Genomic DNA, 14,541 nt, shown 5'->3' on the forward strand with positions numbered 1-14,541 from the left:
AGATGTGGGTGCCCCAGCATTAAACTCCAGATAAGGTTAGGAAGGACTCCTGCCTAAAACCCTGGAAAGCCATTGGCATTCAGTATCAGCAATACTGAGTGAGATGGACCAATGGGCTGAGATCCTACGTTCCAAAGACTAACAACAAAGGGCAAATTTTGAGATGACTCCAAAACCAAGAAAGCAGAGATACTCAAATATTGCCACATTTTCATGGGACACATATCTCTATCACATATCAGACCGCACTTACCTAATGAGACAGAAACCATACATGTGAATATGAGCAATATTGGCTGCTTTTTTGGGGGGTATGGAAGTGTGATATAAATAATTATATTATTTTACACATTGTTTTTGACGTTTCACTTCTAATGAAATGTATTGAAGCTATTAAATTATTTAAATTTCACAGTTAATTAAATTAGTTTCCACCATAGCTGATAGAAAGATGGACAGTGTAGGTTTTAGCAGAAACTGAACTGTAGTGGAATGGAAATGGCACTGATTGCGACAAACATGGGACAGGATTGAAATCTTTGCCTCCTTACATACCTAAAAACAAGACAGTGCTTCAAATGGCATTATAAAATGTATCTTCATTGAAGGAAATGTGGAACATACATGAAACAAAGAAAATGTAATAGTTATTTGGAAGTACTGAGGAGTATAAAACAAACTTTGATGAGAAACAGAATAGCATCTACTCTAAGACTCGGTTTTCAAACTTCCTATGAAATGTGCAGAAGGGTCTCTGTCATTTTTGTTTTTAATGCTCTTCCAATGACTGGCTCCCTCTTGAGACGAGAAACTACATTTTTGGCTAGCTGTAACCTCTCCCTCATGAGATCAGGCAGAGGAAAATCTATTTTTTTAAAGGATTTATTTTTTGGTTTTATAGGTTTGAGCGTTCCACTAAGGGATTTTCCAACTTCCTCCACTTATTACACTGAAAGCTCTCTAAATATCAGCATTTCCGTGGGGAAGCACAAATGTAATGCTCATCAGTTCTGGAAAATGGTGGGGCATTTTTCATCATCTGTCTCTCCCTACAATGTCCTCTTAAAACAACAACAACAACAACTAGAAATGGCAGAGCTTCTCTAATTAAAACCTGTGGCAACAAGACACTCATGAATGAGAAAAAGCAGAGGCTTTTCTTATCCTAGAAAGACAAAAATCCATCAAATATCCCTAACCTATCAAGGGGACTAGAAAAATTAGCATGAAGCTAACAGAACAACCCAATAATTTTATGCTACTTTCCTCATCTTACAGGGGCAGGGACTGTAGCTACCAGAACAGCAGGATAAAGTACAATGTAGGAGCCACCTCCCAGTTTGTTAAACTAAGAGAGTGACCACATTCACACCATACATTTAAAGCACAATGACACAACTTTAAACAATTGAATTTTGACCCCTAGACTGAATTTATATGCTCATTTCTGGCCACTGCTGACATTTTTAAGAGCCAGAAAAAAACTTGCATTTCCATTTTTCTTCTTTCTTATGTTGTGTCAAGTATCTTTCTGCAAACAGAAACAAATGAGCTCAGAGAACCATACTGAAGCCCATTTTTATGCTTTCTGAATGAAAAATAAGACTAATCAAGGGACTCCCCCTCTTCAATGGGAAAAACAACGACAATGAGAGCAGAATACCCATTGAAACAATTGATTATTCAGTGGCTTGAATCAAAGCACATGGGGTTTATCCGCAAAGCCATCAAAAAGATTTTTTTTATTGAGACACTAAGTAGATAAGAGCATTATTTAATGTCTGAAAATGTAGCAAGCCATTTTTCTTTTTTACTGTGTAACTAAACAAACAAATGAACTTACAGCTTGTATAACAGAGTACCTCTGATTCTTAATGCAGACTGAAAGTTCAAAAACAGCTGCTATGGAATAAATCTAAGACTGCCATTCCAAACACACTTTACTAGGGAGTAAGACTCATTGGGCTCAGTAGGGCTTAGTTCTGAGTAGGCACAGAGATTGTAAGAAAATAAGAAGAGCCCTGCTGGATCAGCCCATCTGGTCCAGCATCCTATTCTCTTGGTGGCCATTCAGATGTCCATGGAAAGTCTGGAAGCAGGACCTGAGTGCAAGTCCCCCTTATGGACTTTCCATAGGCAGCAGTTTAGAATGTATACATGCATGGGATAGACGTACAAGAAGATTATGTTTCAAAAACTGGATGCCTGATGTTGCTCTATAAAATTTGGAACCATTACCTAGTTTTCACCCACAAATCTTGATCTTAGCAAGCTAAATTAATGTGCTGCATCTTTGAACTTTTAATTACAATCATTTGCATTTTTAAAGCCAGTTAAATAACCCAGTGACCCTCACCATATCTGAGGGCAGTGAATTCCAAAAGGCAAGTATGAAATGTATATTTTATTTTATTTTCCATTTGTATTATAAAGATACAGTTACCTTTAATAAAATTATTTTGAAAAAGAGTGAAATTTATAATATTTCCAAAGTCAGTATCATGTGAGACAGTGTTCCAAATACAAAAGAGAAAGTATTTGAAGTCAAGGCTGCCCTGGGATTAAAAATCAGGTCAGGTTTCCTACTAGTGTCATGAGCCCCACAGAGATATACAGTGGTACCTCGGGTTACATATGCTTCAGGTTACATACGCTTCAGGTTACAGACTCCACTAAACCAGAAATATTACCTCGGGTTAAGAACTTTGCTTCAGGATGAGAACAGAAATCATGCAGCAGCGGCGCAGCAGCAGCAGCAGCAGGTGGCCCCATTAGCTAAAGTGGTGCTTCAGGTTAAGAACAGTTTCAGGTTAAGAACAGACCTCCAGAACGAATTAAGTTCTTAACCTAAGATACCACTGTATTGGAAAGGATGTGTGGCTCCTGAGGAGGTGGGGGAAGAGTTCAAAGAGTTGGAGCCAGATGGCCATGGGGAACGGGGCAAGGGAGATACAACTGGGGCTTGAGAAATGTCTGAGCTGCAGGAGAAGCCAGTGATCAAGAAAGGCAGGAGCTGGATCCTGGGGAATGTTCAAATGGTTTGTCAGAAAGGTATCCCACCCTGTGATATCAGACACCTCCTAAAGGGCCACTACTAATACCAGCCCCTCCTGTAAGTTGGGAGCCTCCTCCAGGGGAGGGAAAGGGACACCTGAGGGTAAGTTGGATATGGAGCCAGCACCTCCATTGTCCAGGACATGGAAAGGCCAGCATTGTCACATTCAACCCTCAGAAGCCCAGTCCACTTGCAGAAGTGTCCATTTGCTTGTCCATAGCAGGGACACCTGTTGTTTGCATGGGTGTGTGTTGGGTCAACGTCTCAGCTTGCGCATAGCCATGCAATTCACCTGCTGTGCTTTCAACCCTTGCTTTGCCTATGTATCACACAGATTTGTGCCTTAAAGAATTTAGCAGAATCAGATATCCAAGTTTGAGTTTTTCATCCCCTAGTGAGGAGAATTATCAGAGACATACAAGGCAAAGGGCATTCCACAATCAGGGCATCACCACAGAATGAGTCCCTTTTTTGGTGTGGCTGCACCACAGCTTTCCCTTGGGTGTGGAACCACTAGGATAATTTAAGCTGCTGTAGAGCAAAGGAACAAAAATGCAATGCAGAAAATTTCTTGCTCTCAAAGTCAGATCACTGTGCTGTGAGATGCTAATGATCATTGTTGCTCCACCAATGGTATCAATATACTGGCTCAAGAAAATGTCTTACAAGTTGCTGTCTCAAAACAGAGAGTAACATGTTAAGGTCATCAGAAAAAATGGTGTTAAGTTCATAGTCTCTCATCAAAGCTCATTTCCATTCTAAATCAAGGTCTGAATATTATTTTGATTTAGTGGCATTTAAGCAGCAGAATTATTTCTTACATGTTTGTGGATACTTTTTAGAGACTGTCTACATTCTCTACTGCAACTGTTTTCCCAAGAGAGTCAGAAGAAAGCTGAGAGTGAAAGGAAGGGTAATAGATTGTACTGGTGAACTTGGTGCCCTTCACTTGAGAGAAAAGACTCCCAAATGCTTCAGTCCATGGAAGCAGCAACAAGAAAAATGTTCTTTCAATGCAGGCCTATGGTCATTGTGACATGAGTAACTGGTTTACTAATCCTCTCTCACAGCCACCTCCCCAATTTGCATATTTGAAAATTTCAAACTCACTAGCTGGGTCCATGCTATCTGAGCCACGCTACACAATTAATGTGCCCAATCATTTGGTGAGAATTTCCGTAGTTTATTCTGCTAAAGTTGCCAAAATACTCCTGTACCACTGACCCAATCTTTATTTGCTTCCCAACTAGCATAAACACAATAAGTCAATTCCTGTTCAGAAAGTTGTGCTGTTTTGTGAACTGTCATGTCATGTCTATCGACAGATGGCTTTGTTTGAGAAAGGCTTCATTAGCAGACCTTTCCTATTCAAAAAGTCCATATGGTGTTTTATACTCACAGGAGTATAAAACTTGTTCCCTTTTCATTTTTAAACAGATCTTCATGATCTTTTTCTATGAAGAGATGATACATAAATCCTACAATAACATTAAGCGTCTGGTTAACTAAGAGTTTGGGCCTTTAGCAATACAATGATATGCAGCATATGGTAGATAAGGGGACATGCAAAGAAATGGCATTTCAAATACTGTTGTTGTTGTTGTTACTACCATTTCTATCCCACCTCTCTGCCCATTTATCACAAAACAGAATAGTAGCATGTATTTTAACACAGTATCACCAGGAACCCTGAAAGTGTTTTTACGGTGAATGGGCTCAAGGCAGTCCAGGAGTCAATTAAAAATTTAATCCAGAAGAGAAATGAAAATACACAGTTCATGAATATTATAGAATTGCTCAGTGTTCAGAACTTGGCCTTGCCACTGTCAGTCTCAGCTCTGTCCTGCTGAAGCTCAGCTTGGATCATCAAAACACAGCTGAGCTTTGCTCCCAAGGCACAGCAAGCTAGACCATGCAGTCAACTGTCAAACCCTAAAAAATGGATTGATCCTCTCCCTCTTCTTTATAACTTAGTTTGAGTGCAATAGCAGTCCCTTTTGCCTGATTGTGGCCAGTGGATTCAGCACCACCTGGCTAATTTCAGGAGGGATTTTAGCCCCTCTATCACCACTATCCTTACAGGACTGTAGCTAGGGGGTGGCGAGGAAGGCCCCCACCAGGGGCACAGGCGAGGAGGGAGTGCAAAATCAGCAAAAAATAGCTCCATGAATATTTTCCGTGAAAGAGTTCATTACAAGGTGAAGTGCATGAGGAATTGAATGGGTGGAGGGGGAGGTTGGAGGAGAGGCGGAAAGAAGAGTTAAATTGTCCCTGGCTAGGGGGCACAATCTGAATGGTTCTGCCAGGGGCACAAGATCACCTAGCTACCATTCTATATCCTTACAGGGTCCCTGAATATTAAAGAACAACTTAAGCACGATCTCTGTCAAGAAGAAGTTATTAGCAAAGTCTTCATGGAAGAACATAAAAGCATTGGCTAACTTCTTGAAGCCCAACAGAGACCGGACCTTGTCTCTCTTCCTTAGAAGTCTCTCTTCCTTAGAAGGACATCCCAAAGACATGCCTTTACTTGTGCAGTGAGCAAAAGGGGTTTAATGGAGAGATACGTACGGCTTGCTGTGAAAAGGTTTGCTTCCTGATTGTGTCTCAGTAAATACTGCACTCGCAGTGCTTAAAAGAAAAACAAAAATGGATCTTGAAGTCTGCCAAATATAGCTACTCATTAAGAACATTCACAGGGATCCATGTCACTTGTGACGACACATTGCTAGAATGATGAGCTCTCAGTCAGATGTAAAATGTACCATTTTATTTTATTTTGTTTTAAAGGAGGAGATGACTTTAGAAAACAATGACTTATTCAAATGTCAGCCTAATTCCAGGCACAAAAGATATTTCCTATTTTCAGGGCAAAAAAAGAGACAGAACAAGGCGAAAAGGAGAGAAAAATAAAAATAATGAGCAAGTCGAGAGAAAGTTTTTATATATATATATATATATATATATATATATATATATATATATATATACACATATATATATATATATATATATATATATATATATATATATATATATATATATATACATATATATATATATATATGTGAATGATTAATCTAAAATGAAAGCAAGAAAGAAAGCTGTAAAAATCAAAGTTTCTCCCCCCTCTTTTTAATCATTGAAAATATTAGCTGTTAGCCATATTGCTGATGTCAGTTACCCTGAAGATGGAGGGCTGCCCTGGCTGTCTTCAGTGAGCACTCGCTGCAGTGAAGCAGAGTTCATTAGGAGATCTGCCAACCTCACTTCATTTGATCTAAATAGGGATTTATAAGTAGCAGGCAAATGTGGAGGAATCAGCCTGAGCTGTCTTCTAGCTCCTCTGTGCCTCCCCCCCCCTTCATATTGCAAGGTCTCCTTTGGACCACCACCCCACAAAAAAGAAAATGTATGTAGAAGAATGAGAAAATAATAACCTGTATTGTCAGATTTGTGAACCTTGTCAGACAGAATATATTAAGAATGAGTAGGGTGGGAAAGTATGTTTCAGAGACGTGGGGAGAGTATTTCCACTTATTTTAAAGGAAGAATAGCCCTGCTGCATTTGTCAATGTGCTTTATGGTTTAGGGTACCCATATAGCTGTATGTGGAATCTGTGCTTCTATTTTGGATTAATGAACTCCTTATTTTCCTAATGCATGTCATATAGAAAAGTCTTTTCCTGAACCAAATTTGATTCCTTACTGAAAACAAATACTAGCTTAGAATTTACTTTGCTTATAGAAACAGCCATGGATATAGTCTCTCTTTCTATAAATATCAAGGCACAGGAGCTGGTTAACATTTGCATGACTTACAGTATGCTTGACAGATAGCCATCCAACCCCTGCTTGAATACTCACAGTGGAAGATAGACCACCACCTTGAGAGGCAGTCTATTCTCCTGTTGAACAGCTCTTACCATTAGGAAGTTTCTCCTAGTATTTAGCTGCAATTTCCACCCTCTGGTTCTAGACAGAGGCAGAGTTAGGGCAGCACAACTGGTTATGCCTCACTGTGCGCCAAGTCCAGGAGGTGCCACAGAGCATTACAACTATGACGTAGTGAACTGAGCAGAACAGAAGGTGAGAGGCAGGGGAGTGACAAATTTTGGCCTCACACAGAGCGACGCTGAAATTTGAAAGACCCAACTCTGTCCCTGTTCTAGACCTTCCTTCTGCAGCAACAGAGGACAAACCTACTCCATTTTCTGTGGGACAGCCCTTCAGATAATTGAAAATCTCTATCACCCCCTTTTTGATGTGAAGCACAAATTTGAGAGGTCCGTCCTACATTAGCTGATGAAAACTGACCTCCCTTTATCAAGCACAATGATCTCCAGATGTTCTTGGACTTGTAACTCCAATTACTCCTGACCGATGACCATGTTGTCCAGGGGTGATGTTAGTCCAAAAACACTTTGGAGGGCACCACATGGGTATGTTTGAGTTTAAAATCTGGATGAGTACTTCCACAATCAAGTATCCAAGTAGTAGAATTTTTAAGAGCTAGTGGTTGTTGGTTCATAACTGCTACCTGAAGAATGCTTAAATGGTGCTTGAATGTTCTATCATAGTGTTGTAGATGCTCTTAGCACTTTGCAGAGTTACACAAACAAATTATAGAGAGCCCAATGCATAACTTCTAGATATTTGGAAACCCAGAGTGCATAACCTTAAGCATAAGGACTGTGTGTTGCCCTCAGCCTAATTTTGCATAGCCCTCAGTTTAGTTTTAAAACTCCATACACTTCATAGCACCCACCTGGGGCACCCACTTTTGAATATGTTGAATATGGCTCCACTCATGACCAGCTGTGCCCCCTGAAGGAAATGTATCTCTTATCTTAAGAGGAAAAAAATGTTCCTAGCTTCTGTTTAAAACCATAGTTTCAAACGATGATGATGAATTTTAAAAAGAATGAATGAAATCTACAACCACTGGTGTAGTCAGTCTTTCCAGCTAGTTGCACTGCAAACATGCAAGCAAGCAAGCACCTTGCTTCCTTCAATACAATATTTTGAAGATCGACATTCAGACCTTTCCACAAAATTAAGTACTTCTGTTGCCTCAGAACACACAGCTGCTAGCAGCTCAAGTAGTGTTGAGAATTTTGCACAGCATGCTTTGAAGAACACAAGGTTGTATTTACTCAAGATAGGAATCACAATGGAGGCATCAATCTTCAAAAATCTGTTGAAGTAAGAGCATTAAGGAAAATTGAGCAGTATGGCTACATATTTTACTTTCAGAATAATATGAGCATTTTAAAGTTCATAGCATGCCATTATGCTGCTTTTTCTCGTCAAAGTTGCTGGGGCAAAAAGCACATGTTAAAAAATAGAATTTGAACAGAGATGATAAGAATCTAGTCTTATATTTCCTTAGAAGACAAACTTTACGACAGTTAGGCATTTTTCATACCTTCCCAGTAGTTGAACCAAGCCATTTGAAACGCCCAGGCAAGTATTTAAAATATGTGTGTGTGTGTCAAAAGGAATGGGAGAGCCAAGTATTTGGGATGTAATCCATAAGGCAGTTGAACCAAGGTATTCAGGTTAAGTCACTTTCCATGTTATTATGCATCCAACTCAGAAAATATATAGTTAGGTTGAAGAGTAGTGTAGTATAAACAGTACAAAGTGCAATGTTAACTCATTATCTCAAGTTTGTCTATATTCTCTCTGTATATTGTAGGTTTCACTCTGTAGATAATATACAGTAGAAAAAGTGCAGAACAAATTGATGAGCTGAAGCGTTACAAAGAACAGACATTGTCAAGCATCCAGATAGACAGTATCTAGTATCTAGATCTAGTATCTAGTAGTATCTAGAAGTGATTTAATATATATATCACACATGTTTTGCCTGGAACATGGCCACAGAAGGGGGACCAATTAACATCAGCAGCCTTCTACATGGCCGATCACGAACTCCTGGACCACTGCCTTGCCGACGTGGGGATCCAGGGCACAGTCCTTCAATGGCTGTGCTCGTTTCTCTCTGGTCGGGGACAGAGGGTGGCACTTGGGGGGGAATTGTCATCGCGCCACTCCTTGGTTTGTGCAGTGCCTCAGGGTGTGATTCTCTCCCCGATGCTTTTTAACATCTTTATGCGCCCCCGCGCCCAGCTTGTCCGGAGTTTTGGGCTGCGTTGCCATCAGTATGCCGATGACACCCAACTCTATCTGTTGATGGATGGCCATCCTGACTCGGCCCCAGACACACTGACCAGATGTATGGAAGTTGTGGATGGATGGTTACGTGGGAGCCGGTTGAAGTTAAATCCTTCGAAGACAGAGGTCCTCTGGCTGGGACGGGACGATATGGGATTGAGGGGGCAACTCCCATCTCTTGTGGGGGCGCAATTAGTGCCAGCACCGTCCGTTAAGAGTTTGGGTGTAATCCTAGATACCTCCCTCTCTATGGAAGCGCAGATTACAGCTATAACAAAGGCGGCATTTTTTCATCTCCGCCAAGCTAAGCAGTTGGCTCCTTATCTCTCTTGCCCTGACCTAGCCACTGTGATCCATGCGACGGTCACCTCCAGACTGGATTATTGTAACTCGCTCTACGTGGGGCTGCCCTTGAGACTGACCCAGAAACTCCAGCTGGTGCAGAATGCCACGGCGAGACTCCTTATGGGGTCTTCGCTGCAAGATCACATTCAACCAGTGCTATACCAGCTGCACTGGCTTCCGGTGGAGTACAGGATCAGGTTTAAGGTGCTGGTTTTAACGTTTAAAGCCCTATACGGCCTAGGACCCTCGTATCTATGGGACCGCCTCTCCTGGTATGTCCCACAGAAGAACTTACGGTCTGCAAATAAAAACATCCTGAAGATCCCAGGCCACAGAGAGGTTAGGCTGGCCTCAACTAGAGCCAGGGCTTTCTTGGCCGCGGCTCCAATCTGGTGGAACGCTCTGTCACAAGAGACTAGGGCCCTGCGGAACCTGACATCTTTCCGCAGGGCCTGTAAGACAGAGCTGTTCCACCAGGCCTTTGGTCAGGGCGCAGCCTGATCCCCTCAGCTGGCAATCTGCACAGAATTTTGTTTAATGGTTGCCATCAATTTGATTTTAATTAATTTTTATAATGAAAGGTTCTTAGAATGTTGGATTATTTTGATTGTTAGCCGCCCTGAGCCCAGCTTCAGCTGGAGAGGGCGGGGTATAAATAAAATTTATTATTATTATTATTATTATTATTATTATTATTATTATTATTAACATTAACTCTATTGTTCAAAAGAGGGGAAATGGGAACATGTGGTCCTCCAGAACTTGTTGAACTTAACTCCAACCATCAGCCTCAAGCTAGCATGGCCAATGTTAAAAGATGTTGTAGTCCAGCAACATTTGGAGGGCCACAAAATTTTCCATTCCTGGTTGAAAAGTCATTTTTGAAAGCATGGGGAATGGGAAGTGTGCTAGACCTCTTAAAAGAAGAGGCCTCCTATCAACCAAGGCTTACCTAATCTAGCCTCCCTATTTCCCACAATGGCCAACCACAAGTCACTAGCAGGGTGTAATAGTCCTATCCTACTGTTGTGCTTTGGTAATTGGCATTCAGAGGCATGTTGCCTGTAATTCTGGTGGTAGCATATATGGCCATTTCAGGGACTGGGCAGAGGAGCAATGCTGGAGACTGCCTCCCCATCCTGACCCCTCCAGGGAGGAGGAAGAGGAAGACAGTATAGATTTACAACAGTGGTTTGAGGGAAGTCACAGCTCAGAGGCAAATGAGGGGAAAGGTTGGGAAATAATAAGAGAGGAAGAGGCAGGACCAGAATGGCAGCTGGCTGACACAATGTCTTTAGAAAGCATTCCAGACCCTCCATCTCCCAGAACCTGGCGAGTCTTAAAAGTAGGAGAGCAAAGAGCTCAAAGACAGAGGGCACTTAGCAGCACCCGTAGAAGTGACAAATGAAGAAGTGGGAGAGACGGGGAGGGGTGGAGATTCGCTTGGGACAATGCCATTATCCAAGAGGCTGGGTTCTACAGCTAGTCTCTGTAATATTGAAATAAAAAAGGACGGTAAGAAACTTTTCCTTATCTTTATACTTTCCTGAGCAACCAGCCCGGAGCCGATGACAGTTTCATAGTCAAGTGGGTATACCAAGAAAATGATGAAGTTATTTCTCTTTTTCTTCTCTAACTCAGGAAAAACTTGTTTAACATCTCTTGAAAAGTTTAATGAAATATACATAACAAAAAAATCAAATAGAAATAACTGGATGTAAAAAGTGGCTTCTTTCCTGTTGAAATAGCTATTTGTGGGGAGCTGATTTTCACTGGGGAAATTGTGTGGAGGAAAGAGTTAGATGTCTTTTCCTCATTCACATGCTGAAGTCTGGACCAGAAACACACTCAGACATTTAACAGATTTTCATTTGACCCCGACCTTACCATCACAGCGTGGGAAAGAGCCTTTTTGTAGTGGCTCTGATGCTGGGAATGACTCTGGTGCCTTAATAGCATGAGATAGCATGCCATGTAACATGAACCAGGGTCTTCAGTAATAGTAGTTGGTTTTTTTTCAAAAAGGCAAGCTTTCAAGTGTTGAGAAATTAGTTTTTTGAGTCTGTTCTGGGAATAAAATAAAATAATTTGCACTCAACCATTCATCACATTACCAGTTTTTTTTTCCAGAATTCTCCAGTCATCTGTATTATAGCAAGTTCTTCTTCTATCAACCTAACTCCCCCCCCCCCAAGAAGCCCACACATATGGTGTTTATAAAATAGGTTTGTTTGACTTCATATGATTTCACTTTATTCTGGACTTCCTGCAGGGCACATATTCTTTCTTTTCAATTGCTGAAGATAATTCAATAATGTTGCCTTTCCAAACAATGAGCAATTTATTGCTTAACTGTCAAAAAAATTGCCAGGTTGACTTAAAGTAGGGCATGAGGCTAAGCTTGGAAGATGCTGCTGCATTTAATAAAATAAAATAAATAAAATAAAATAGCGTGGACAGTTTTCTGAGAAAATAAACTTTGCACTGGTGTGGTCCACACGGACTAAAGGAAAGGATACATAATTCTGTATTTAATGGGCTTGTATCTTTTCATGAACTGAAAAATATCATACTATATTATAGCTGAAATAAATATGCAAAATTAAACCATATCTAAATAGCAAATCTAAAAAAATGTTAGTTTAACATGTAAACAAATTGCAAGATGCTAGGAAAGCAACATCAAAAATACCAAAAAACCAGGTCTCTGGAATAAAAATGGCAGTTGATGTTTCAGAATGCCTGGTGAGTATTTCTGTGAAGCAGATTCCAGTACATCGGCACTAGCATAAAAAGGTAAAGGTAAAGGACCCCTGACAGTTAAGTCCAGTAGCAGACAACTCTGGGGTTGTGGCATTCATCTCGCTTTACAGGCTGGGGGAGCCAGCGTTTGTCCACAGACAGTTTTTCCTGGTCATGTGGCCAGCATGACTAAGCTGCTTCTGGCGCAACGAAACACCGAAACCAGAGCAGCGCACGGAAGCACCATTTACCTTCCTGCTGGAGACGGAACCTATTTATCTACTTGCACTTTGGGTGTGCTTTCAAACTGCTAGGTTGGCAGGAGCTGGGACCAAGCAATGGAAACTCACCCTGTCACGGGGATTTGGACCGCTGACCTTCTGATCGGCAAGCCCAAGAGGCTCAGTGGCTCTTAGACCACAGCACCACCCACGTCCTAGCATAGAAAAGGCCATTGAGTGTATGCCACAATTGACCTAACTTCCTTGAATAGTATTTATTGGTTCAGAAAACTGCTTTGCTTAATATAATAATTTAAAGACTCTTGAAGTGGTTTACACAGAAGGTAATAGATGTACAAGCAACAACTTTCAATAAAATTCCTGAAAGCTAAGCAAGAGTCTGGAAATATACTACGCCGTAACCACCATAACTCATGAGCCATCTCTGGAAGTTCCCCAGATGTGTCAAAACGTAATGATTCCAGTTCCAATCAGCTGCCATTGAGAGGAACCTGACCACCAACAGCAGAGCCCCCTAGAGACCCATGATGAACAAACACTGAGGCATACTAATGAGAAGATTAAAATTCCCAGAACGACTTATAGACACATGCTAATAAGTGCAGTGTAATTAACTGGCAAAGATAACCTATTTTCTAGGGATAACACATTTTAATCAGTATTTTCAAGCTGTGTTTTTCTGTTATCATTTCCTCGTGTTCCCCTTTTTAGGGCCTGAAACAACTTTATACTCCAAAGCCTCTAAAACTTCTGCAACAACTTCTAGGCCTTTGGAATTATCTACCTGGGTATGGGAACTTAGGGCAAGTCCTCAAGTTACTCGCTTTTTAATACAAAGGGTATATTTCAAAATTAGAAACTTTCATCACAGCCTTTAACTCTTCACAATCTCATACAGAAAGATTTGCGGAGTGTTTTGGCTTTGTAACCCTTATCTATATGTTCTGTTTTGTTCTGAAGAAGATGGGGCTGCTATTAATAGGAGCAGTTTCATAACTAGACAATTGTCAACACAGGCAATGTTCTGCACAAGTCCTAGGGTTTTCTATCACAAAGAACATAATTTTTTTTTTTGGGGGGGAGGATGAATATGGTGCTACAATTGTGCAGTGGAGAGCTGTCCTAAACATCACAGCATTAAACAAAATATATATGTACCTCTTGGTTGACTTTGCTACACACATTTTAAAACGCAAGAATAAACTGAAGGAACAGATGGCATAGATGTGATTTTTTTAAAAAGGGAAGTTCATAGCAATAGAGCATTTTATAAAGAGAAAAGAAAGCAAAAACAATGAACAGTAAACCATAGCAATATTGTGTCATTAGAGTTTGGGGGGCATTTAGATCTGCAGTAATATGTGTCCTTCAGATAACGAAAGCAGCAAGGGTAACACATTTTGTAGCAATGGGCAAAGCAAGTGATATATATATTTAGCCATCACATTGTGAACTGATGATAGAAGCTCTGGTAGAGGTATCTCATTTATTGGAACAATACTATCAAGACTAGCAGGGATGCCAATGCAACACAGCTATGAAACTCCACTGGCCCCTTGGAATGATTCAGTCCAAGAAAATAAACCCAAAGCAATGTAGTATCTCAAGGAGTCTTTAAAAAAGAAGAAGCAACTTTGTAAACTTTTTTCAAAACTAACCAACCAATACTACCAAAGGCTCTTCGGAAGATTGGGAACAATGCTGATTTTTCTAGAACTTTCACACAAGAATCAAACAAAAGGTTCATATAGGAAAGGGTGTGGGAACATTTTCTGCCATATTTAGCTTCTCAAATTCCCACTGAAGTACTGTTGATGTGTTCCTTTGTCTCAGCACTAGTTTTGCAAGAAGAACTTCAATTTGAAATTCTGGAACAGAAGATGTGAAATTTGCCACAGTTTGATTCCTTAAATTCGTTTGAACCCCTTCTTCCCCTTCTCCCATGTTAAATGATGCACATGGGCAAAAATCATATCT

The sequence above is a fragment of the Podarcis liolepis genome, assembly GCF_965112155.1.
Source record: "Podarcis liolepis genome assembly, chromosome: 8".
NCBI lineage: Eukaryota > Metazoa > Chordata > Lepidosauria > Squamata > Lacertidae > Podarcis > Podarcis liolepis.